This window comes from Pseudophryne corroboree, chromosome 11, assembly GCF_028390025.1.
Source record: "Pseudophryne corroboree isolate aPseCor3 chromosome 11, aPseCor3.hap2, whole genome shotgun sequence".
NCBI classification, from domain to species: Eukaryota; Metazoa; Chordata; class Amphibia; order Anura; family Myobatrachidae; genus Pseudophryne; species Pseudophryne corroboree.
Window position 1 is genome coordinate 68824574 of NC_086454.1, and position 23697 is coordinate 68848270.

Below are 23697 nucleotides of genomic sequence, written 5' to 3' on the forward strand. Positions count from 1 at the left end.
ATGACTACATTAATAAGAACGCCATAATATCTATTACAATAAAGCATATTAACAAGTGACTTGAACAAACATTGTAAGAATGTAGGGCCTGTATATACAAAATAAAGGAGAAAAAAGCATTATATAACTTACTGTAAGTTTCCAACTGTTTAAAGAATTAATAAAATACTAGTTTCAAAAAAATATATAAAAATAATAAAAAATATTATACTTTAGACATATAATTTGTCATTATATGTAAGGCAGTGCAAGTGGTGCTGTGGCTTAGTTGGTTAAAGTGCCTGTCTAGTAAACAGGAGATCCTGAGTTCATATCTCAGCAGTACCTTTGCTTCATACCTTTTTATCACACCAGTATGTAGTTTTTTGTTGATGGATAACAAAATAAGATGTGTAAAACCTTTATCTGCTTTCACTTTGGCACATTTGGTCACCAATGTAAAAAAGTTTAAAGATGCCATCCATGTCAGAAGACGACAAACAACAAAACTTCACCCTATTTCAACATAAGTTAATTTGTAGAAATATGCCTATGTTAAGGTAAATAGATGAATTTTTACAAAATAACCTTCATCATATTGGGTAAACTGCAAAATTAATTTAGAGTACATTAAAAAGAGAATAACACAGAAAGTGTTAAAATGTCTGTAAAAAAGTAAGTTTCCCAAGGTACAGTAATTTGAGAGTCAGTTTAGTCATCATAGCTAGAGAATCATTGACATTTAACCCATATTTATTTCCATAACATCCTTAAAATTGTGTTAGGAAAATACTTCTTGATGAAAAGCTAAACTTCTCTTGAAAAAGCATCAATAAAGAATGCTAACCATAATTCTGACTTTTTAAAACAGAGTTCTTAATTTTACTACATGTTTTTGTTTTCTGAATATCAAAAATTAATTGACATTTATTCCCATGTAGCATTACTTACAGAGAAATCAATAAAAGTGCTTAAAAAAAATTAGAAAATTACTTTGACAAGATATTTTAAGAATGAAGGTGCTGTAAATCATGAATGAAAAGAGAGAACACAACTTTCTATTTATACTCTAAATTTCCACTGGTTTGAAAAATTGATGAAGCAATAGTTATAAGAATATCAAAAATTGTTACCAAATAGCATATCTTAGATATATCATTTTTCTTTGTGAAGCTCTAGGGCATCATGTGGTGCTGTGGCTTAGTTGGTTAAAGCGCCTGTCTAGTAAACAGGAGATCCTGAGTTCAAATCTCAGCAGCGCCTTTTATTTATTTTCATCAACTCAGAACATAGTTTGTTGATAATTCATCACAAAAAGACATGTGAATGCTTCAGCAGCCTTTACCCTTTCTCACATGTTCAGTAATATGTACCACATTTCTAGATACAGTCCAAATCAGAAAACACAAAAAAATGCAATATTCCCCTTTTTAATATCAGTTATTTTGTAGAAGTAAATTGATGCCAAGGTAACTAGAAAAGAATTCCAGAAATTGCCAATCATCATGTCTGAGCAATCTCCAGGAACAATATGGTGTCCAGTCAGAGGAAATGTTTAAACAAAAGTCAGTAACAATGTGAGTTTCTCAAGATAAATTGATAGACAATTTAGTCATCAGAGTTTGGGGAGCAATAGAAAATAATGGATTATTTGTTACTTAACATAAACAATATTGTGTTAGGAAAGCAATTCCAGAAATAAATCTTTCCATTTATTGAGCAAGCTTCCAGATAAAATGTTAACAATAATTCTATCATTGAGATCTCATGTTTTCATTACACGATTACTTTTTAACTGTATGACTACCAACAATAGACTGACTTTAATTTCCCAGGGATGACTACATTAATAAGAACGCCATAATATCTATTACAATAAAGCATATTAACAAGTGACTTGAACAAACATTGTAAGAATGTAGGGCCTGTATATACAAAATAAAGGAGAAAAAAGCATTATATAACTTACTGTAAGTTTCCAACTGTTTAAAGAATTAATAAAATACTAGTTTCAAAAAAATATATAAAAATAATAAAAAATATTATACTTTAGACATATAATTTGTCATTATATGTAAGGCAGTGCAAGTGGTGCTGTGGCTTAGTTGGTTAAAGTGCCTGTCTAGTAAACAGGAGATCCTGAGTTCATATCTCAGCAGTACCTTTGCTTCATACCTTTTTATCACACCAGTATGTAGTTTTTTGTTGATGGATAACAAAATAAGATGTGTAAAACCTTTATCTGCTTTCACTTTGGCACATTTGGTCACCAATGTAAAAAAGTTTAAAGATGCCATCCATGTCAGAAGACGACAAACAACAAAACTTCACCCTATTTCAACATAAGTTAATTTGTAGAAATATGCCTATGTTAAGGTAAATAGATGAATTTTTACAAAATAACCTTCATCATATTGGGTAAACTGCAAAATTAATTTAGAGTACATTAAAAAGAGAATAACACAGAAAGTGTTAAAATGTCTGTAAAAAAGTAAGTTTCCCAAGGTACAGTAATTTGAGAGTCAGTTTAGTCATCATAGCTAGAGAATCATTGACATTTAACCCATATTTATTTCCATAACATCCTTAAAATTGTGTTAGGAAAATACTTCTTGATGAAAAGCTAAACTTCTCTTGAAAAAGCATCAATAAAGAATGCTAACCATAATTCTGACTTTTTAAAACAGAGTTCTTAATTTTACTACATGTTTTTGTTTTCTGAATATCAAAAATTAATTGACATTTATTCCCATGTAGCATTACTTACAGAGAAATCAATAAAAGTGCTTAAAAAAAAATTAGAAAATTACTTTGACAAGATATTTTAAGAATGAAGGTGCTGTAAATCATGAATGAAAAGAGAGAACACAACTTTCTATTTATACTCTAAATTTCCACTGGTTTGAAAAATTGATGAAGCAATAGTTATAAGAATATCAAAAATTGTTACCAAATAGCATATCTTAGATATATCATTTTTCTTTGTGAAGCTCTAGGGCATCATGTGGTGCTGTGGCTTAGTTGGTTAAAGCGCCTGTCTAGTAAACAGGAGATCCTGAGTTCAAATCTCAGCAGCGCCTTTCATTTATTTTCATCAACTCAGAACATAGTTTGTTGATAATTCATCACAAAAAGACATGTGAATGCTTCAGCAGCCTTTACCCTTTCTCACATGTTCAGTAATATGTACCACATTTCTAGATACAGTCCAAATCAGAAAACACAAAAAAATGCAATATTCCCCTTTTTTAATATCAGTTATTTTGTAGAAGTAAATTGATGCCAAGGTAACTAGAAAAGAATTCCAGAAATTGCCAATCATCATGTCTGAGCAATCTCCAGGAACAATAGTGGTGTCCAGTCAGAGGAAATGTTTAAACAAAAGTCAGTAACAATGTGAGTTTCTCAAGATAAATTGATAGACAATTTAGTCATCAGAGTTTGGGGAGCAATAGAAAATAATGGATTATTTGTTACTTAACATAAACAATATTGTGTTAGGAAAGCAATTCCAGAAATAAATCTTTCCATTTATTGAGCAAGCTTCCAGATAAAATGTTAACAATAATTCTATCATTGAGATCTCATGTTTTCATTACACGATTACTTTTTAACTGTATGACTACCAACAATAGACTGACTTTAATTTCCCAGGGATGACTACATTAATAAGAACGCCATAATATCTATTACAATAAAGCATATTAACAAGTGACTTGAACAAACATTGTAAGAATGTAGGGCCTGTATATACAAAATAAAGGAGAAAAAAGCATTATATAACTTACTGTAAGTTTCCAACTGTTTAAAGAATTAATAAAATACTAGTTTCAAAAAAATATATAAAAATAATAAAAAATATTATACTTTAGACATATAATTTGTCATTATATGTAAGGCAGTGCAAGTGGTGCTGTGGCTTAGTTGGTTAAAGTGCCTGTCTAGTAAACAGGAGATCCTGAGTTCATATCTCAGCAGTACCTTTGCTTCATACCTTTTTATCACACCAGTATGTAGTTTTTTGTTGATGGATAACAAAATAAGATGTGTAAAACCTTTATCTGCTTTCACTTTGGCACATTTGGTCACCAATGTAAAAAAGTTTAAAGATGCCATCCATGTCAGAAGACGACAAACAACAAAACTTCACCCTATTTCAACATAAGTTAATTTGTAGAAATATGCCTATGTTAAGGTAAATAGATGAATTTTTACAAAATAACCTTCATCATATTGGGTAAACTGCAAAATTAATTTAGAGTACATTAAAAAGAGAATAACACAGAAAGTGTTAAAATGTCTGTAAAAAAGTAAGTTTCCCAAGGTACAGTAATTTGAGAGTCAGTTTAGTCATCATAGCTAGAGAATCATTGACATTTAACCCATATTTATTTCCATAACATCCTTAAAATTGTGTTAGGAAAATACTTCTTGATGAAAAGCTAAACTTCTCTTGAAAAAGCATCAATAAAGAATGCTAACCATAATTCTGACTTTTTAAAACAGAGTTCTTAATTTTACTACATGTTTTTGTTTTCTGAATATCAAAAATTAATTGACATTTATTCCCATGTAGCATTACTTACAGAGAAATCAATAAAAGTGCTTAAAAAAAAATTAGAAAATTACTTTGACAAGATATTTTAAGAATGAAGGTGCTGTAAATCATGAATGAAAAGAGAGAACACAACTTTCTATTTATACTCTAAATTTCCACTGGTTTGAAAAATTGATGAAGCAATAGTTATAAGAATATCAAAAATTGTTACCAAATAGCATATCTTAGATATATCATTTTTCTTTGTGAAGCTCTAGGGCATCATGTGGTGCTGTGGCTTAGTTGGTTAAAGCGCCTGTCTAGTAAACAGGAGATCCTGAGTTCAAATCTCAGCAGCGCCTTTTATTTATTTTCATCAACTCAGAACATAGTTTGTTGATAATTCATCACAAAAAGACATGTGAATGCTTCAGCAGCCTTTACCCTTTCTCACATGTTCAGTAATATGTACCACATTTCTAGATACAGTCCAAATCAGAAAACACAAAAAAATGCAATATTCCCCTTTTTAATATCAGTTATTTTGTAGAAGTAAATTGATGCCAAGGTAACTAGAAAAGAATTCCAGAAATTGCCAATCATCATGTCTGAGCAATCTCCAGGAACAATATGGTGTCCAGTCAGAGGAAATGTTTAAACAAAAGTCAGTAACAATGTGAGTTTCTCAAGATAAATTGATAGACAATTTAGTCATCAGAGTTTGGGGAGCAATAGAAAATAATGGATTATTTGTTACTTAACATAAACAATATTGTGTTAGGAAAGCAATTCCAGAAATAAATCTTTCCATTTATTGAGCAAGCTTCCAGATAAAATGTTAACAATAATTCTATCATTGAGATCTCATGTTTTCATTACACGATTACTTTTTAACTGTATGACTACCAACAATAGACTGACTTTAATTTCCCAGGGATGACTACATTAATAAGAACGCCATAATATCTATTACAATAAAGCATATTAACAAGTGACTTGAACAAACATTGTAAGAATGTAGGGCCTGTATATACAAAATAAAGGAGAAAAAAGCATTATATAACTTACTGTAAGTTTCCAACTGTTTAAAGAATTAATAAAATACTAGTTTCAAAAAAATATATAAAAATAATAAAAAATATTATACTTTAGACATATAATTTGTCATTATATGTAAGGCAGTGCAAGTGGTGCTGTGGCTTAGTTGGTTAAAGTGCCTGTCTAGTAAACAGGAGATCCTGAGTTCATATCTCAGCAGTACCTTTGCTTCATACCTTTTTATCACACCAGTATGTAGTTTTTTGTTGATGGATAACAAAATAAGATGTGTAAAACCTTTATCTGCTTTCACTTTGGCACATTTGGTCACCAATGTAAAAAAGTTTAAAGATGCCATCCATGTCAGAAGACGACAAACAACAAAACTTCACCCTATTTCAACATAAGTTAATTTGTAGAAATATGCCTATGTTAAGGTAAATAGATGAATTTTTACAAAATAACCTTCATCATATTGGGTAAACTGCAAAATTAATTTAGAGTACATTAAAAAGAGAATAACACAGAAAGTGTTAAAATGTCTGTAAAAAAGTAAGTTTCCCAAGGTACAGTAATTTGAGAGTCAGTTTAGTCATCATAGCTAGAGAATCATTGACATTTAACCCATATTTATTTCCATAACATCCTTAAAATTGTGTTAGGAAAATACTTCTTGATGAAAAGCTAAACTTCTCTTGAAAAAGCATCAATAAAGAATGCTAACCATAATTCTGACTTTTTAAAACAGAGTTCTTAATTTTACTACATGTTTTTGTTTTCTGAATATCAAAAATTAATTGACATTTATTCCCATGTAGCATTACTTACAGAGAAATCAATAAAAGTGCTTAAAAAAAAATTAGAAAATTACTTTGACAAGATATTTTAAGAATGAAGGTGCTGTAAATCATGAATGAAAAGAGAGAACACAACTTTCTATTTATACTCTAAATTTCCACTGGTTTGAAAAATTGATGAAGCAATAGTTATAAGAATATCAAAAATTGTTACCAAATAGCATATCTTAGATATATCATTTTTCTTTGTGAAGCTCTAGGGCATCATGTGGTGCTGTGGCTTAGTTGGTTAAAGCGCCTGTCTAGTAAACAGGAGATCCTGAGTTCAAATCTCAGCAGCGCCTTTCATTTATTTTCATCAACTCAGAACATAGTTTGTTGATAATTCATCACAAAAAGACATGTGAATGCTTCAGCAGCCTTTACCCTTTCTCACATGTTCAGTAATATGTACCACATTTCTAGATACAGTCCAAATCAGAAAACACAAAAAAATGCAATATTCCCCTTTTTTAATATCAGTTATTTTGTAGAAGTAAATTGATGCCAAGGTAACTAGAAAAGAATTCCAGAAATTGCCAATCATCATGTCTGAGCAATCTCCAGGAACAATAGTGGTGTCCAGTCAGAGGAAATGTTTAAACAAAAGTCAGTAACAATGTGAGTTTCTCAAGATAAATTGATAGACAATTTAGTCATCAGAGTTTGGGGAGCAATAGAAAATAATGGATTATTTGTTACTTAACATAAACAATATTGTGTTAGGAAAGCAATTCCAGAAATAAATCTTTCCATTTATTGAGCAAGCTTCCAGATAAAATGTTAACAATAATTCTATCATTGAGATCTCATGTTTTCATTACACGATTACTTTTTAACTGTATGACTACCAACAATAGACTGACTTTAATTTCCCAGGGATGACTACATTAATAAGAACGCCATAATATCTATTACAATAAAGCATATTAACAAGTGACTTGAACAAACATTGTAAGAATGTAGGGCCTGTATATACAAAATAAAGGAGAAAAAAGCATTATATAACTTACTGTAAGTTTCCAACTGTTTAAAGAATTAATAAAATACTAGTTTCAAAAAAATATATAAAAATAATAAAAAATATTATACTTTAGACATATAATTTGTCATTATATGTAAGGCAGTGCAAGTGGTGCTGTGGCTTAGTTGGTTAAAGTGCCTGTCTAGTAAACAGGAGATCCTGAGTTCATATCTCAGCAGTACCTTTGCTTCATACCTTTTTATCACACCAGTATGTAGTTTTTTGTTGATGGATAACAAAATAAGATGTGTAAAACCTTTATCTGCTTTCACTTTGGCACATTTGGTCACCAATGTAAAAAAGTTTAAAGATGCCATCCATGTCAGAAGACGACAAACAACAAAACTTCACCCTATTTCAACATAAGTTAATTTGTAGAAATATGCCTATGTTAAGGTAAATAGATGAATTTTTACAAAATAACCTTCATCATATTGGGTAAACTGCAAAATTAATTTAGAGTACATTAAAAAGAGAATAACACAGAAAGTGTTAAAATGTCTGTAAAAAAGTAAGTTTCCCAAGGTACAGTAATTTGAGAGTCAGTTTAGTCATCATAGCTAGAGAATCATTGACATTTAACCCATATTTATTTCCATAACATCCTTAAAATTGTGTTAGGAAAATACTTCTTGATGAAAAGCTAAACTTCTCTTGAAAAAGCATCAATAAAGAATGCTAACCATAATTCTGACTTTTTAAAACAGAGTTCTTAATTTTACTACATGTTTTTGTTTTCTGAATATCAAAAATTAATTGACATTTATTCCCATGTAGCATTACTTACAGAGAAATCAATAAAAGTGCTTAAAAAAAAATTAGAAAATTACTTTGACAAGATATTTTAAGAATGAAGGTGCTGTAAATCATGAATGAAAAGAGAGAACACAACTTTCTATTTATACTCTAAATTTCCACTGGTTTGAAAAATTGATGAAGCAATAGTTATAAGAATATCAAAAATTGTTACCAAATAGCATATCTTAGATATATCATTTTTCTTTGTGAAGCTCTAGGGCATCATGTGGTGCTGTGGCTTAGTTGGTTAAAGCGCCTGTCTAGTAAACAGGAGATCCTGAGTTCAAATCTCAGCAGCGCCTTTTATTTATTTTCATCAACTCAGAACATAGTTTGTTGATAATTCATCACAAAAAGACATGTGAATGCTTCAGCAGCCTTTACCCTTTCTCACATGTTCAGTAATATGTACCACATTTCTAGATACAGTCCAAATCAGAAAACACAAAAAAATGCAATATTCCCCTTTTTAATATCAGTTATTTTGTAGAAGTAAATTGATGCCAAGGTAACTAGAAAAGAATTCCAGAAATTGCCAATCATCATGTCTGAGCAATCTCCAGGAACAATATGGTGTCCAGTCAGAGGAAATGTTTAAACAAAAGTCAGTAACAATGTGAGTTTCTCAAGATAAATTGATAGACAATTTAGTCATCAGAGTTTGGGGAGCAATAGAAAATAATGGATTATTTGTTACTTAACATAAACAATATTGTGTTAGGAAAGCAATTCCAGAAATAAATCTTTCCATTTATTGAGCAAGCTTCCAGATAAAATGTTAACAATAATTCTATCATTGAGATCTCATGTTTTCATTACACGATTACTTTTTAACTGTATGACTACCAACAATAGACTGACTTTAATTTCCCAGGGATGACTACATTAATAAGAACGCCATAATATCTATTACAATAAAGCATATTAACAAGTGACTTGAACAAACATTGTAAGAATGTAGGGCCTGTATATACAAAATAAAGGAGAAAAAAGCATTATATAACTTACTGTAAGTTTCCAACTGTTTAAAGAATTAATAAAATACTAGTTTCAAAAAAATATATAAAAATAATAAAAAATATTATACTTTAGACATATAATTTGTCATTATATGTAAGGCAGTGCAAGTGGTGCTGTGGCTTAGTTGGTTAAAGTGCCTGTCTAGTAAACAGGAGATCCTGAGTTCATATCTCAGCAGTACCTTTGCTTCATACCTTTTTATCACACCAGTATGTAGTTTTTTGTTGATGGATAACAAAATAAGATGTGTAAAACCTTTATCTGCTTTCACTTTGGCACATTTGGTCACCAATGTAAAAAAGTTTAAAGATGCCATCCATGTCAGAAGACGACAAACAACAAAACTTCACCCTATTTCAACATAAGTTAATTTGTAGAAATATGCCTATGTTAAGGTAAATAGATGAATTTTTACAAAATAACCTTCATCATATTGGGTAATCTGCAAAATTAATTTAGAGTACATTAAAAAGAGAATAACACAGAAAGTGTTAAAATGTCTGTAAAAAAGTAAGTTTCCCAAGGTACAGTAATTTGAGAGTCAGTTTAGTCATCATAGCTAGAGAATCATTGACATTTAACCCATATTTATTTCCATAACATCCTTAAAATTGTGTTAGGAAAATACTTCTTGATGAAAAGCTAAACTTCTCTTGAAAAAGCATCAATAAAGAATGCTAACCATAATTCTGACTTTTTAAAACAGAGTTCTTAATTTTACTACATGTTTTTGTTTTCTGAATATCAAAAATTAATTGACATTTATTCCCATGTAGCATTACTTACAGAGAAATCAATAAAAGTGCTTAAAAAAAAATTAGAAAATTACTTTGACAAGATATTTTAAGAATGAAGGTGCTGTAAATCATGAATGAAAAGAGAGAACACAACTTTCTATTTATACTCTAAATTTCCACTGGTTTGAAAAATTGATGAAGCAATAGTTATAAGAATATCAAAAATTGTTACCAAATAGCATATCTTAGATATATCATTTTTCTTTGTGAAGCTCTAGGGCATCATGTGGTGCTGTGGCTTAGTTGGTTAAAGCGCCTGTCTAGTAAACAGGAGATCCTGAGTTCAAATCTCAGCAGCGCCTTTCATTTATTTTCATCAACTCAGAACATAGTTTGTTGATAATTCATCACAAAAAGACATGTGAATGCTTCAGCAGCCTTTACCCTTTCTCACATGTTCAGTAATATGTACCACATTTCTAGATACAGTCCAAATCAGAAAACACAAAAAAATGCAATATTCCCCTTTTTTAATATCAGTTATTTTGTAGAAGTAAATTGATGCCAAGGTAACTAGAAAAGAATTCCAGAAATTGCCAATCATCATGTCTGAGCAATCTCCAGGAACAATAGTGGTGTCCAGTCAGAGGAAATGTTTAAACAAAAGTCAGTAACAATGTGAGTTTCTCAAGATAAATTGATAGACAATTTAGTCATCAGAGTTTGGGGAGCAATAGAAAATAATGGATTATTTGTTACTTAACATAAACAATATTGTGTTAGGAAAGCAATTCCAGAAATAAATCTTTCCATTTATTGAGCAAGCTTCCAGATAAAATGTTAACAATAATTCTATCATTGAGATCTCATGTTTTCATTTCACGATTACTTTTTAACTGTATGAGTACCAACAATAGACTGACTTTAATTTCCCAGGGATGACTACATTAATAAGAACACCATAATATCTATTACAATAAAGCATATTAACAAGTGACGTGAACAAACATTGTAAGAATGTAGGGCCTGTATATACAAAATAAAGGAGAAAAAAGCATTATCTAACTTACTGTAAGTTTCCAACTGTTTAAAGAGTTAATAAAATACTAGTTTCAAAAAAATATATAAAAATAATACAAAATATTATACTTTAGACATATAATTTGTCATTATATGTAATGCAGTGCAAGTGGTGCTGTGGCTTAGTTGGTTAAAGTGCCTGTCTAGTAAACAGGAGATCCTGAGTTCATATCTCAGCAGTACCTTTGCTTGATACCTTTTTATCACACCAGTATGTAGTTTTTTGTTGATGGATAACAAAATAAGATGTGTAAAACCTTCATCTGCTTTCACTTTGGCACATTTGGTCACCAATGTAAAAAAGTTTAAAGATGCCATCCATGTCAGAAGACGACAAACAACAAAACTTCACCCTATTTCAACATAAGTTAATTTGTAGAAATATGCCTATGTTAAGGTAAATAGATGAATTTTTACAAAATAGCCTTCATCATATTGGGTAAACTGCAAAATTAATTTAGAGTACATTAAAAAGAGAATAACACAGAAAGTGTTAAAATGTCTGTAAAAAAGTAAGTTTCCCAAGGTACAGTAATTTGAGAGTCAGTTTAGTCATCATAGCTAGAGAATCATTGACATTTAACCCATATTTATTTCCATAACATCCTTAAAATTGTGTTAGGAAAATACTTCTTGATGAAAAGCTAAACTTCTCTTGAAAAAGCATCAATAAAGAATGCTAACCATAATTCTGACTTTTTAAAACAGAGTTCTTAATTTTACTACATGTTTTTGTTTTCTGAATATCAAAAATTAATTGACATTTATTCCCATGTAGCATTACTTACAGAGAAATCAATAAAAGTGCTTAAAAAAAAATTAGAAAATTACTTTGACAAGATATTTTAAGAATGAAGGTGCTGTAAATCATGAATGAAAAGAGAGAACACAACTTTCTATTTATACTCTAAATTTCCACTGGTTTGAAAAATTGATGAAGCAATAGTTATAAGAATATCAAAAATTGTTACCAAATAGCATATCTTAGATATATCATTTTTCTTTGTGAAGCTCTAGGGCATCATGTGGTGCTGTGGCTTAGTTGGTTAAAGCGCCTGTCTAGTAAACAGGAGATCCTGAGTTCAAATCTCAGCAGCGCCTTTTATTTATTTTCATCAACTCAGAACATAGTTTGTTGATAATTCATCACAAAAAGACATGTGAATGCTTCAGCAGCCTTTACCCTTTCTCACATGTTCAGTAATATGTACCACATTTCTAGATACAGTCCAAATCAGAAAACACAAAAAAATGCAATATTCCCCTTTTTAATATCAGTTATTTTGTAGAAGTAAATTGATGCCAAGGTAACTAGAAAAGAATTCCAGAAATTGCCAATCATCATGTCTGAGCAATCTCCAGGAACAATATGGTGTCCAGTCAGAGGAAATGTTTAAACAAAAGTCAGTAACAATGTGAGTTTCTCAAGATAAATTGATAGACAATTTAGTCATCAGAGTTTGGGGAGCAATAGAAAATAATGGATTATTTGTTACTTAACATAAACAATATTGTGTTAGGAAAGCAATTCCAGAAATAAATCTTTCCATTTATTGAGCAAGCTTCCAGATAAAATGTTAACAATAATTCTATCATTGAGATCTCATGTTTTCATTACACGATTACTTTTTAACTGTATGACTACCAACAATAGACTGACTTTAATTTCCCAGGGATGACTACATTAATAAGAACGCCATAATATCTATTACAATAAAGCATATTAACAAGTGACTTGAACAAACATTGTAAGAATGTAGGGCCTGTATATACAAAATAAAGGAGAAAAAAGCATTATATAACTTACTGTAAGTTTCCAACTGTTTAAAGAATTAATAAAATACTAGTTTCAAAAAAATATATAAAAATAATAAAAAATATTATACTTTAGACATATAATTTGTCATTATATGTAAGGCAGTGCAAGTGGTGCTGTGGCTTAGTTGGTTAAAGTGCCTGTCTAGTAAACAGGAGATCCTGAGTTCATATCTCAGCAGTACCTTTGCTTCATACCTTTTTATCACACCAGTATGTAGTTTTTTGTTGATGGATAACAAAATAAGATGTGTAAAACCTTTATCTGCTTTCACTTTGGCACATTTGGTCACCAATGTAAAAAAGTTTAAAGATGCCATCCATGTCAGAAGACGACAAACAACAAAACTTCACCCTATTTCAACATAAGTTAATTTGTAGAAATATGCCTATGTTAAGGTAAATAGATGAATTTTTACAAAATAACCTTCATCATATTGGGTAATCTGCAAAATTAATTTAGAGTACATTAAAAAGAGAATAACACAGAAAGTGTTAAAATGTCTGTAAAAAAGTAAGTTTCCCAAGGTACAGTAATTTGAGAGTCAGTTTAGTCATCATAGCTAGAGAATCATTGACATTTAACCCATATTTATTTCCATAACATCCTTAAAATTGTGTTAGGAAAATACTTCTTGATGAAAAGCTAAACTTCTCTTGAAAAAGCATCAATAAAGAATGCTAACCATAATTCTGACTTTTTAAAACAGAGTTCTTAATTTTACTACATGTTTTTGTTTTCTGAATATCAAAAATTAATTGACATTTATTCCCATGTAGCATTACTTACAGAGAAATCAATAAAAGTGCTTAAAAAAAAATTAGAAAATTACTTTGACAAGATATTTTAAGAATGAAGGTGCTGTAAATCATGAATGAAAAGAGAGAACACAACTTTCTATTTATACTCTAAATTTCCACTGGTTTGAAAAATTGATGAAGCAATAGTTATAAGAATATCAAAAATTGTTACCAAATAGCATATCTTAGATATATCATTTTTCTTTGTGAAGCTCTAGGGCATCATGTGGTGCTGTGGCTTAGTTGGTTAAAGCGCCTGTCTAGTAAACAGGAGATCCTGAGTTCAAATCTCAGCAGCGCCTTTCATTTATTTTCATCAACTCAGAACATAGTTTGTTGATAATTCATCACAAAAAGACATGTGAATGCTTCAGCAGCCTTTACCCTTTCTCACATGTTCAGTAATATGTACCACATTTCTAGATACAGTCCAAATCAGAAAACACAAAAAAATTCAATATTCCCCTTTTTTAATATCAGTTATTTTGTAGAAGTAAATTGATGCCAAGGTAACTAGAAAAGAATTCCAGAAATTGCCAATCATCATGTCTGAGCAATCTCCAGGAACAATAGTGGTGTCCAGTCAGAGGAAATGTTTAAACAAAAGTCAGTAACAATGTGAGTTTCTCAAGATAAATTGATAGACAATTTAGTCATCAGAGTTTGGGGAGCAATAGAAAATAATGGATTATTTGTTACTTAACATAAACAATATTGTGTTAGGAAAGCAATTCCAGAAATAAATCTTTCCATTTATTGAGCAAGCTTCCAGATAAAATGTTAACAATAATTCTATCATTGAGATCTCATGTTTTCATTTCACGATTACTTTTTAACTGTATGAGTACCAACAATAGACTGACTTTAATTTCCCAGGGATGACTACATTAATAAGAACACCATAATATCTATTACAATAAAGCATATTAACAAGTGACGTGAACAAACATTGTAAGAATGTAGGGCCTGTATATACAAAATAAAGGAGAAAAAAGCATTATCTAACTTACTGTAAGTTTCCAACTGTTTAAAGAGTTAATAAAATACTAGTTTCAAAAAAATATATAAAAATAATACAAAATATTATACTTTAGACATATAATTTGTCATTATATGTAATGCAGTGCAAGTGGTGCTGTGGCTTAGTTGGTTAAAGTGCCTGTCTAGTAAACAGGAGATCCTGAGTTCATATCTCAGCAGTACCTTTGCTTGATACCTTTTTATCACACCAGTATGTCGTTTTTTGTTGATGGATAACAAAATAAGATGTGTAAAACCTTCATCTGCTTTCACTTTGGCACATTTGGTCACCAATGTAAAAAAGTTTAAAGATGCCATCCATGTCAGAAGACGACAAACAACAAAACTTCACCCTATTTCAACATAAGTTAATTTGTAGAAATATGCCTATGTTAAGGTAAATAGATGAATTTTTACAAAATAGCCTTCATCATATTGGGTAAACTGCAAAATTAATTTAGAGTACATTAAAAAGAGAATAACACAGAAAGTGTTAAAATGTCTGTAAAAAAGTAAGTTTCCCAAGGTACAGTAATTTGAGAATCAGTTTAGTCATCATAGCTAGAGAATCATTGACATTTAACCCATATTTATTTCCATAACATCCTTAAAATTGTGTTGGGAAAATACTTCATGAAAAGCTAAACTTCTCTTGAAAAAGCATCAATAAAGAATGCTAACCATAATTCTGACTTTTTAAAACAGAGTTCTTAATTTTACTACATGTTTTTGTTTTCTGAATATCAAAAATGAATTGACATTTATTCCCATGTAGCATTACTTACAGAGAAATCAATAAAAGTGCTAAAAAAAATAGAAAATTACTTTGACAAGATATTTTAAGAATGAAGGTGCTGTAAATCATGAATGAAAAGAGAGAACACAACTTTCTATTTATACTCTAAATTTCCACCGGTTTGAAAAATTGATGAAGCAATAGTTATAAGAATATCAATATATGTTACCAAATAGCATATCTTAGATATATAATTTTTCTTTGTGAAGCTCTAGGGCATCATGTGGTGCTGTGGCTTAGTTGGTTAAAGCGCCTGTCTAGTAAATAGGAGATCCTGAGTTCAAATCTCAGCAGCGCCTTTCATTTATTTTCATCAACTCAGAACATAGTTTGTTGATAATTCATCACAAAAAGACATGTGAATGCTTCAGCAGCCTTTACCCTTTCTCACATGTTCAGTAATATGTACCACATTTCTAGATACAGTCCAAATCAGAAAACACAAAAAAATGCAATATTCCCCTTTTTAATATCAGTTATTTTGTAGAAGTAAATTGATGCCAAGGTAACTAGAAAAGAATTCCAGAAATTGCCAATCATCATGTCTGAGCAATCTCCAGGAACAATATGGTGTCCAGTCAGAGGAAATGTTTAAACAAAAGTCAGTAACAATGTGAGTTTCTCAAGATAAATTGATAGACAATTTAGTCATCAGAGTTTGGGGAGCAATAGAAAATAATGGATTATTTGTTACTTAACATAAACAATATTGTGTTAGGAAAGCAATTCCAGAAATAAATCTTTCCATTTATTGAGCAAGCTTCCAGATAAAATGTTAACAATAATTCTATCATTGAGATCTCATGTTTTCATTACACGATTACTTTTTAACTGTATGACTACCAACAATAGACTGACTTTAATTTCCCAGGGATGACTACATTAATAAGAACGCCATAATATCTATTACAATAAAGCATATTAACAAGTGACTTGAACAAACATTGTAAGAATGTAGGGCCTGTATATACAAAATAAAGGAGAAAAAAGCATTATATAACTTACTGTAAGTTTCCAACTGTTTAAAGAATTAATAAAATACTAGTTTCAAAAAAATATATAAAAATAATAAAAAATATTATACTTTAGACATATAATTTGTCATTATATGTAAGGCAGTGCAAGTGGTGCTGTGGCTTAGTTGGTTAAAGTGCCTGTCTAGTAAACAGGAGATCCTGAGTTCATATCTCAGCAGTACCTTTGCTTCATACCTTTTTATCACACCAGTATGTAGTTTTTTGTTGATGGATAACAAAATAAGATGTGTAAAACCTTTATCTGCTTTCACTTTGGCACATTTGGTCACCAATGTAAAAAAGTTTAAAGATGCCATCCATGTCAGAAGACGACAAACAACAAAACTTCACCCTATTTCAACATAAGTTAATTTGTAGAAATATGCCTATGTTAAGGTAAATAGATGAATTTTTACAAAATAGCCTTCATCATATTGGGTAAACTGCAAAATTAATTTAGAGTACATTAAAAAGAGAATAACACAGAAAGTGTTAAAATGTCTGTAAAAAAGTAAGTTTCCCAAGGTACAGTAATTTGAGAGTCAGTTTAGTCATCATAGCTAGAGAATCATTGACATTTAACCCATATTTATTTCCATAACATCCTTAAAATTGTGTTAGGAAAATACTTCTTGATGAAAAGCTAAACTTCTCTTGAAAAAGCATCAATAAAGAATGCTAACCATAATTCTGACTTTTTAAAACAGAGTTCTTAATTTTACTACATGTTTTTGTTTTCTGAATATCAAAAATGAATTGACATTTATTCCCATGTAGCATTACTTACAGAGAAATCAATAAAAGTGCTAAAAAAAATAGAAAATTACTTTGACAAGATATTTTAAGAATGAAGGTGCTGTAAATCATGAATGAAAAGAGAGAACACAACTTTCTATTTATACTCTAAATTTCCACCGGTTTGAAAAATTGATGAAGCAATAGTTATAAGAATATCAATATATGTTACCAAATAGCATATCTTAGATATATAATTTTTCTTTGTGAAGCTCTAGGGCATCATGTGGTGCTGTGGCTTAGTTGGTTAAAGCGCCTGTCTAGTAAATAGGAGATCCTGAGTTCAAATCTCAGCAGCGCCTTTCATTTATTTTCATCAACTCAGAACATAGTTTGTTGATAATTCATCACAAAAAGACATGTGAATGCTTCAGCAGCCTTTACCCTTTCTCACATGTTCAGTAATATGTACCACATTTCTAGATACAGTCCACATCAGAAAACACAAAAAAATGCAATATTCCCCTTTTTAATATCAGTTATTTTGTAGAAGTAAATTGATGCCAAGGTAACTAGAAAAGAATTCCAGAAATTGCCAATCATCATGTCTGAGCAATCTCCAGGAACAATATGGTGTCCAGTCAGAGGAAATGTTTAAACAAAAGTCAGTAACAATGTGAGTTTCTCAAGATAAATTGATAGACAATTTAGTCATCAGAGTTTGGGGAGCAATAGAAAATAATGGATTATTTGTTACTTAACATAAACAATATTGTGTTAGGAAAGCAATTCCAGAAATAAATCTTTCCATTTATTGAGCAAGCTTCCAGATAAAATGTTAACAATAATTCTATCATTGAGATCTCATGTTTTCATTACACGATTACTTTTTAACTGTATGACTACCAACAATAGACTGACTTTAATTTCCCAGGGATGACTACATTAATAAGAACGCCATAATATCTATTACAATAAAGCATATTAACAAGTGACTTGAACAAACATTGTAAGAATGTAGGGCCTGTATATACAAAATAAAGGAGAAAAAAGCATTATATAACTTACTGTAAGTTTCCAACTGTTTAAAGAATTAATAAAATACTAGTTTCAAAAAAATATATAAAAATAATAAAAAATATTATACTTTAGACATATAATTTGTCATTATATGTAAGGCAGTGCAAGTGGTGCTGTGGCTTAGTTGGTTAAAGTGCCTGTCTAGTAAACAGGAGATCCTGAGTTCATATCTCAGCAGTACCTTTGCTTCATACCTTTTTATCACACCAGTATGTAGTTTTTTGTTGATGGATAACAAAATAAGATGTGTAAAACCTTTATCTGCTTTCACTTTGGCACATTTGGTCACCAATGTAAAAAAGTTTAAAGATGCCATCCATGTCAGAAGACGACAAACAACAAAACTTCACCCTATTTCAACATAAGTTAATTTGTAGAAATATGCCTATGTTAAGGTAAATAGATGAATTTTTACAAAATAACCTTCATCATATTGGGTAAACTGCAAAATTAATTTAGAGTACATTAAAAAGAGAATAACACAGAAAGTGTTAAAATGTCTGTAAAAAAGTAAGTTTCCCAAGGTACAGTAATTTGAGAGTCAGTTTAGTCATCATAGCTAGAGAATCATTGACATTTAACCCATATTTATTTCCATAACATCCTTAAAATTGTGTTAGGAAAATACTTCTTGATGAAAAGCTAAACTTCTCTTGAAAAAGCATCAATAAAGAATGCTAACCATAATTCTGACTTTTTAAAACAGAGTTCTTAATTTTACTACATGTTTTTGTTTTCTGAATATCAAAAATTAATTGACATTTATTCCCATGTAGCATTACTTACAGAGAAATCAATAAAAGTGCTTAAAAAAAAATTAGAAAATTACTTTGACAAGATATTTTAAGAATGAAGGTGCTGTAAATCATGAATGAAAAGAGAGAACACAACTTTCTATTTATACTCTAAATTTCCACTGGTTTGAAAAATTGATGAAGCAATAGTTATAAGAATATCAAAAATTGTTACCAAATAGCATATCTTAGATATATCATTTTTCTTTGTGAAGCTCTAGGGCATCATGTGGTGCTGTGGCTTAGTTGGTTAAAGCGCCTGTCTAGTAAACAGGAGATCCTGAGTTCAAATCTCAGCAGCGCCTTTCATTTATTTTCATCAACTCAGAACATAGTTTGTTGATAATTCATCACAAAAAGACATGTGAATGCTTCAGCAGCCTTTACCCTTTCTCACATGTTCAGTAATATGTACCACATTTCTAGATACAGTCCAAATCAGAAAACACAAAAAAATGCAATATTCCCCTTTTTTAATATCAGTTATTTTGTAGAAGTAAATTGATGCCAAGGTAACTAGAAAAGAATTCCAGAAATTGCCAATCATCATGTCTGAGCAATCTCCAGGAACAATAGTGGTGTCCAGTCAGAGGAAATGTTTAAACAAAAGTCAGTAACAATGTGAGTTTCTCAAGATAAATTGATAGACAATTTAGTCATCAGAGTTTGGGGAGCAATAGAAAATAATGGATTATTTGTTACTTAACATAAACAATATTGTGTTAGGAAAGCAATTCCAGAAATAAATCTTTCCATTTATTGAGCAAGCTTCCAGATAAAATGTTAACAATAATTCTATCATTGAGATCTCATGTTTTCATTACACGATTACTTTTTAACTGTATGACTACCAACAATAGACTGACTTTAATTTCCCAGGGATGACTACATTAATAAGAACGCCATAATATCTATTACAATAAAGCATATTAACAAGTGACTTGAACAAACATTGTAAGAATGTAGGGCCTGTATATACAAAATAAAGGAGAAAAAAGCATTATATAACTTACTGTAAGTTTCCAACTGTTTAAAGAATTAATAAAATACTAGTTTCAAAAAAATATATAAAAATAATAAAAAATATTATACTTTAGACATATAATTTGTCATTATATGTAAGGCAGTGCAAGTGGTGGTGTGGCTTAGTTGGTTAAAGTGCCTGTCTAGTAAACAGGAGATCCTGAGTTCATATCTCAGCAGTACCTTTGCTTCATACCTTTTTATCACACCAGTATGTAGTTTTTTGTTGATGGATAACAAAATAAGATGTGTAAAACCTTTATCTGCTTTCACTTTGGCACATTTGGTCACCAATGTAAAAAAGTTTAAAGATGCCATCCATGTCAGAAGACGACAAACAACAAAACTTCACCCTATTTCAACATAAGTTAATTTGTAGAAATATGCCTATGTTAAGGTAAATAGATGAATTTTTACAAAATAACCTTCATCATATTGGGTAAACTGCAAAATTAATTTAGAGTACATTAAAAAGAGAATAACACAGAAAGTGTTAAAATGTCTGTAAAAAAGTAAGTTTCCCAAGGTACAGTAATTTGAGAGTCAGTTTAGTCATCATAGCTAGAGAATCATTGACATTTAACCCATATTTATTTCCATAACATCCTTAAAATTGTGTTAGGAAAATACTTCTTGATGAAAAGCTAAACTTCTCTTGAAAAAGCATCAATAAAGAATGCTAACCATAATTCTGACTTTTTAAAACAGAGTTCTTAATTTTACTACATGTTTTTGTTTTCTGAATATCAAAAATTAATTGACATTTATTCCCATGTAGCATTACTTACAGAGAAATCAATAAAAGTGCTTAAAAAAAAATTAGAAAATTACTTTGACAAGATATTTTAAGAATGAAGGTGCTGTAAATCATGAATGAAAAGAGAGAACACAACTTTCTATTTATACTCTAAATTTCCACTGGTTTGAAAAATTGATGAAGCAATAGTTATAAGAATATCAAAAATTGTTACCAAATAGCATATCTTAGATATATCATTTTTCTTTGTGAAGCTCTAGGGCATCATGTGGTGCTGTGGCTTAGTTGGTTAAAGCGCCTGTCTAGTAAACAGGAGATCCTGAGTTCAAATCTCAGCAGCGCCTTTTATTTATTTTCATCAACTCAGAACATAGTTTGTTGATAATTCATCACAAAAAGACATGTGAATGCTTCAGCAGCCTTTACCCTTTCTCACATGTTCAGTAATATGTACCACATTTCTAGATACAGTCCAAATCAGAAAACACAAAAAAATGCAATATTCCCCTTTTTAATATCAGTTATTTTGTAGAAGTAAATTGATGCCAAGGTAACTAGAAAAGAATTCCAGAAATTGCCAATCATCATGTCTGAGCAATCTCCAGGAACAATATGGTGTCCAGTCAGAGGAAATGTTTAAACAAAAGTCAGTAACAATGTGAGTTTCTCAAGATAAATTGATAGACAATTTAGTCATCAGAGTTTGGGGAGCAATAGAAAATAATGGATTATTTGTTACTTAACATAAACAATATTGTGTTAGGAAAGCAATTCCAGAAATAAATCTTTCCATTTATTGAGCAAGCTTCCAGATAAAATGTTAACAATAATTCTATCATTGAGATCTCATGTTTTCATTACACGATTACTTTTTAACTGTATGACTACCAACAATAGACTGACTTTAATTTCCCAGGGATGACTACATTAATAAGAACGCCATAATATCTATTACAATAAAGCATATTAACAAGTGACTTGAACAAACATTGTAAGAATGTAGGGCCTGTATATACAAAATAAAGGAGAAAAAAGCATTATCTAACTTACTGTAAGTTTCCAACTGTTTAAAGAATTAATAAAATACTAGTTTCAAAAAAATATATAAAAATAATAAAAAAATATTATACTTTAGACATATAATTTGTCATTATATGTAAGGCAGTGCAAGTGGTGCTGTGGCTTAGTTGGTTAAAGTGCCTGTCTAGTAAACAGGAGATCCTGAGTTCATATCTCAGCAGTACCTTTGCTTCATACCTTTTTATCACACCAGTATGTAGTTTTTTGTTGATGGATAACAAAATAAGATGTGTAAAACCTTTATCTGCTTTCACTTTGGCACATTTGGTCACCAATGTAAAAAAGTTTAAAGATGCCATCCATGTCAGAAGACGACAAACAACAAAACTTCACCCTATTTCAACATAAGTTAATTTGTAGAAATATGCCTATGTTAAGGTAAATAGATGAATTTTTACAAAATAACCTTCATCATATTGGGTAAACTGCAAAATTAATTTAGAGTACATTAAAAAGAGAATAACACAGAAAGTGTTAAAATGTCTGTAAAAAAGTAAGTTTCCCAAGGTACAGTAATTTGAGAGTCAGTTTAGTCATCATAGCTAGAGAATCATTGACATTTAACCCATATTTATTTCCATAACATCCTTAAAATTGTGTTAGGAAAATACTTCTTGATGAAAAGCTAAACTTCTCTTGAAAAAGCATCAATAAAGAATGCTAACCATAATTCTGACTTTTTAAAACAGAGTTCTTAATTTTACTACATGTTTTTGTTTTCTGAATATCAAAAATTAATTGACATTTATTCCCATGTAGCATTACTTACAGAGAAATCAATAAAAGTGCTTAAAAAAAAATTAGAAAATTACTTTGACAAGATATTTTAAGAATGAAGGTGCTGTAAATCATGAATGAAAAGAGAGAACACAACTTTCTATTTATACTCTAAATTTCCACTGGTTTGAAAAATTGATGAAGCAATAGTTATAAGAATATCAAAAATTGTTACCAAATAGCATATCTTAGATATATCATTTTTCTTTGTGAAGCTCTAGGGCATCATGTGGTGCTGTGGCTTAGTTGGTTAAAGCGCCTGTCTAGTAAACAGGAGATCCTGAGTTCAAATCTCAGCAGCGCCTTTCATTTATTTTCATCAACTCAGAACATAGTTTGTTGATAATTCATCACAAAAAGACATGTGAATGCTTCAGCAGCCTTTACCCTTTCTCACATGTTCAGTAATATGTACCACATTTCTAGATACAGTCCAAATCAGAAAACACAAAAAAATGCAATATTCCCCTTTTTTAATATCAGTTATTTTGTAGAAGTAAATTGATGCCAAGGTAACTAGAAAAGAATTCCAGAAATTGCCAATCATCATGTCTGAGCAATCTCCAGGAACAATAGTGGTGTCCAGTCAGAGGAAATGTTTAAACAAAAGTCAGTAACAATGTGAGTTTCTCAAGATAAATTGATAGACAATTTAGTCATCAGAGTTTGGGGAGCAATAGAAAATAATGGATTATTTGTTACTTAACATAAACAATATTGTGTTAGGAAAGCAATTCCAGAAATAAATCTTTCCATTTATTGAGCAAGCTTCCAGATAAAATGTTAACAATAATTCTATCATTGAGATCTCATGTTTTCATTTCACGATTACTTTTTAACTGTATGAGTACCAACAATAGACTGACTTTAATTTCCCAGGGATGACTACATTAATAAGAACACCATAATATCTATTACAATAAAGCATATTAACAAGTGACGTGAACAAACATT

The 23697-nt window shown here is 30.1% G+C and overlaps 26 non-coding genes across 26 annotated transcripts; all 26 read left to right on the forward strand.

The window, feature by feature from the left end:
- The first annotated feature begins 253 nt into the window (after positions 1 to 253).
- Positions 254 to 327, forward strand: TRNAT-AGU (transfer RNA threonine (anticodon AGU)). The gene has a single exon. It is a non-coding gene; the product is annotated as a tRNA-Thr (tRNA).
- An 841-nt stretch (positions 328 to 1168) lies between these two features.
- Positions 1169 to 1242, forward strand: TRNAT-AGU (transfer RNA threonine (anticodon AGU)). The gene has a single exon. It is a non-coding gene; the product is annotated as a tRNA-Thr (tRNA).
- An 827-nt stretch (positions 1243 to 2069) lies between these two features.
- Positions 2070 to 2143, forward strand: TRNAT-AGU (transfer RNA threonine (anticodon AGU)). The gene has a single exon. It is a non-coding gene; the product is annotated as a tRNA-Thr (tRNA).
- Positions 2144 to 2985: 842 nt separating this feature from the next.
- TRNAT-AGU (transfer RNA threonine (anticodon AGU)) lies at positions 2986 to 3059 on the forward strand. Its single transcript has one exon. It is a non-coding gene; the product is annotated as a tRNA-Thr (tRNA).
- Positions 3060 to 3888: 829 nt separating this feature from the next.
- Positions 3889 to 3962, forward strand: TRNAT-AGU (transfer RNA threonine (anticodon AGU)). The gene has a single exon. It is a non-coding gene; the product is annotated as a tRNA-Thr (tRNA).
- Positions 3963 to 4804: 842 nt separating this feature from the next.
- On the forward strand, positions 4805 to 4878 carry TRNAT-AGU (transfer RNA threonine (anticodon AGU)). Its single transcript has one exon. It is a non-coding gene; the product is annotated as a tRNA-Thr (tRNA).
- Positions 4879 to 5705: 827 nt separating this feature from the next.
- Positions 5706 to 5779, forward strand: TRNAT-AGU (transfer RNA threonine (anticodon AGU)). The gene has a single exon. It is a non-coding gene; the product is annotated as a tRNA-Thr (tRNA).
- Positions 5780 to 6621: 842 nt separating this feature from the next.
- Positions 6622 to 6695, forward strand: TRNAT-AGU (transfer RNA threonine (anticodon AGU)). Its single transcript has one exon. It is a non-coding gene; the product is annotated as a tRNA-Thr (tRNA).
- An 829-nt stretch (positions 6696 to 7524) lies between these two features.
- TRNAT-AGU (transfer RNA threonine (anticodon AGU)) lies at positions 7525 to 7598 on the forward strand. The gene has a single exon. It is a non-coding gene; the product is annotated as a tRNA-Thr (tRNA).
- An 842-nt stretch (positions 7599 to 8440) lies between these two features.
- Positions 8441 to 8514, forward strand: TRNAT-AGU (transfer RNA threonine (anticodon AGU)). The gene has a single exon. It is a non-coding gene; the product is annotated as a tRNA-Thr (tRNA).
- Positions 8515 to 9341: 827 nt separating this feature from the next.
- On the forward strand, positions 9342 to 9415 carry TRNAT-AGU (transfer RNA threonine (anticodon AGU)). Its single transcript has one exon. It is a non-coding gene; the product is annotated as a tRNA-Thr (tRNA).
- An 842-nt stretch (positions 9416 to 10257) lies between these two features.
- TRNAT-AGU (transfer RNA threonine (anticodon AGU)) lies at positions 10258 to 10331 on the forward strand. Its single transcript has one exon. It is a non-coding gene; the product is annotated as a tRNA-Thr (tRNA).
- Positions 10332 to 11160: 829 nt separating this feature from the next.
- On the forward strand, positions 11161 to 11234 carry TRNAT-AGU (transfer RNA threonine (anticodon AGU)). The gene has a single exon. It is a non-coding gene; the product is annotated as a tRNA-Thr (tRNA).
- An 842-nt stretch (positions 11235 to 12076) lies between these two features.
- Positions 12077 to 12150, forward strand: TRNAT-AGU (transfer RNA threonine (anticodon AGU)). Its single transcript has one exon. It is a non-coding gene; the product is annotated as a tRNA-Thr (tRNA).
- Positions 12151 to 12977: 827 nt separating this feature from the next.
- TRNAT-AGU (transfer RNA threonine (anticodon AGU)) lies at positions 12978 to 13051 on the forward strand. The gene has a single exon. It is a non-coding gene; the product is annotated as a tRNA-Thr (tRNA).
- An 842-nt stretch (positions 13052 to 13893) lies between these two features.
- Positions 13894 to 13967, forward strand: TRNAT-AGU (transfer RNA threonine (anticodon AGU)). The gene has a single exon. It is a non-coding gene; the product is annotated as a tRNA-Thr (tRNA).
- An 829-nt stretch (positions 13968 to 14796) lies between these two features.
- On the forward strand, positions 14797 to 14870 carry TRNAT-AGU (transfer RNA threonine (anticodon AGU)). The gene has a single exon. It is a non-coding gene; the product is annotated as a tRNA-Thr (tRNA).
- An 836-nt stretch (positions 14871 to 15706) lies between these two features.
- Positions 15707 to 15780, forward strand: TRNAT-AGU (transfer RNA threonine (anticodon AGU)). The gene has a single exon. It is a non-coding gene; the product is annotated as a tRNA-Thr (tRNA).
- An 827-nt stretch (positions 15781 to 16607) lies between these two features.
- On the forward strand, positions 16608 to 16681 carry TRNAT-AGU (transfer RNA threonine (anticodon AGU)). Its single transcript has one exon. It is a non-coding gene; the product is annotated as a tRNA-Thr (tRNA).
- An 839-nt stretch (positions 16682 to 17520) lies between these two features.
- On the forward strand, positions 17521 to 17594 carry TRNAT-AGU (transfer RNA threonine (anticodon AGU)). Its single transcript has one exon. It is a non-coding gene; the product is annotated as a tRNA-Thr (tRNA).
- An 827-nt stretch (positions 17595 to 18421) lies between these two features.
- On the forward strand, positions 18422 to 18495 carry TRNAT-AGU (transfer RNA threonine (anticodon AGU)). Its single transcript has one exon. It is a non-coding gene; the product is annotated as a tRNA-Thr (tRNA).
- Positions 18496 to 19337: 842 nt separating this feature from the next.
- On the forward strand, positions 19338 to 19411 carry TRNAT-AGU (transfer RNA threonine (anticodon AGU)). Its single transcript has one exon. It is a non-coding gene; the product is annotated as a tRNA-Thr (tRNA).
- An 829-nt stretch (positions 19412 to 20240) lies between these two features.
- TRNAT-AGU (transfer RNA threonine (anticodon AGU)) lies at positions 20241 to 20314 on the forward strand. Its single transcript has one exon. It is a non-coding gene; the product is annotated as a tRNA-Thr (tRNA).
- An 842-nt stretch (positions 20315 to 21156) lies between these two features.
- On the forward strand, positions 21157 to 21230 carry TRNAT-AGU (transfer RNA threonine (anticodon AGU)). Its single transcript has one exon. It is a non-coding gene; the product is annotated as a tRNA-Thr (tRNA).
- An 828-nt stretch (positions 21231 to 22058) lies between these two features.
- TRNAT-AGU (transfer RNA threonine (anticodon AGU)) lies at positions 22059 to 22132 on the forward strand. Its single transcript has one exon. It is a non-coding gene; the product is annotated as a tRNA-Thr (tRNA).
- Positions 22133 to 22974: 842 nt separating this feature from the next.
- Positions 22975 to 23048, forward strand: TRNAT-AGU (transfer RNA threonine (anticodon AGU)). The gene has a single exon. It is a non-coding gene; the product is annotated as a tRNA-Thr (tRNA).
- Positions 23049 to 23697: the final 649 nt, after the last annotated feature.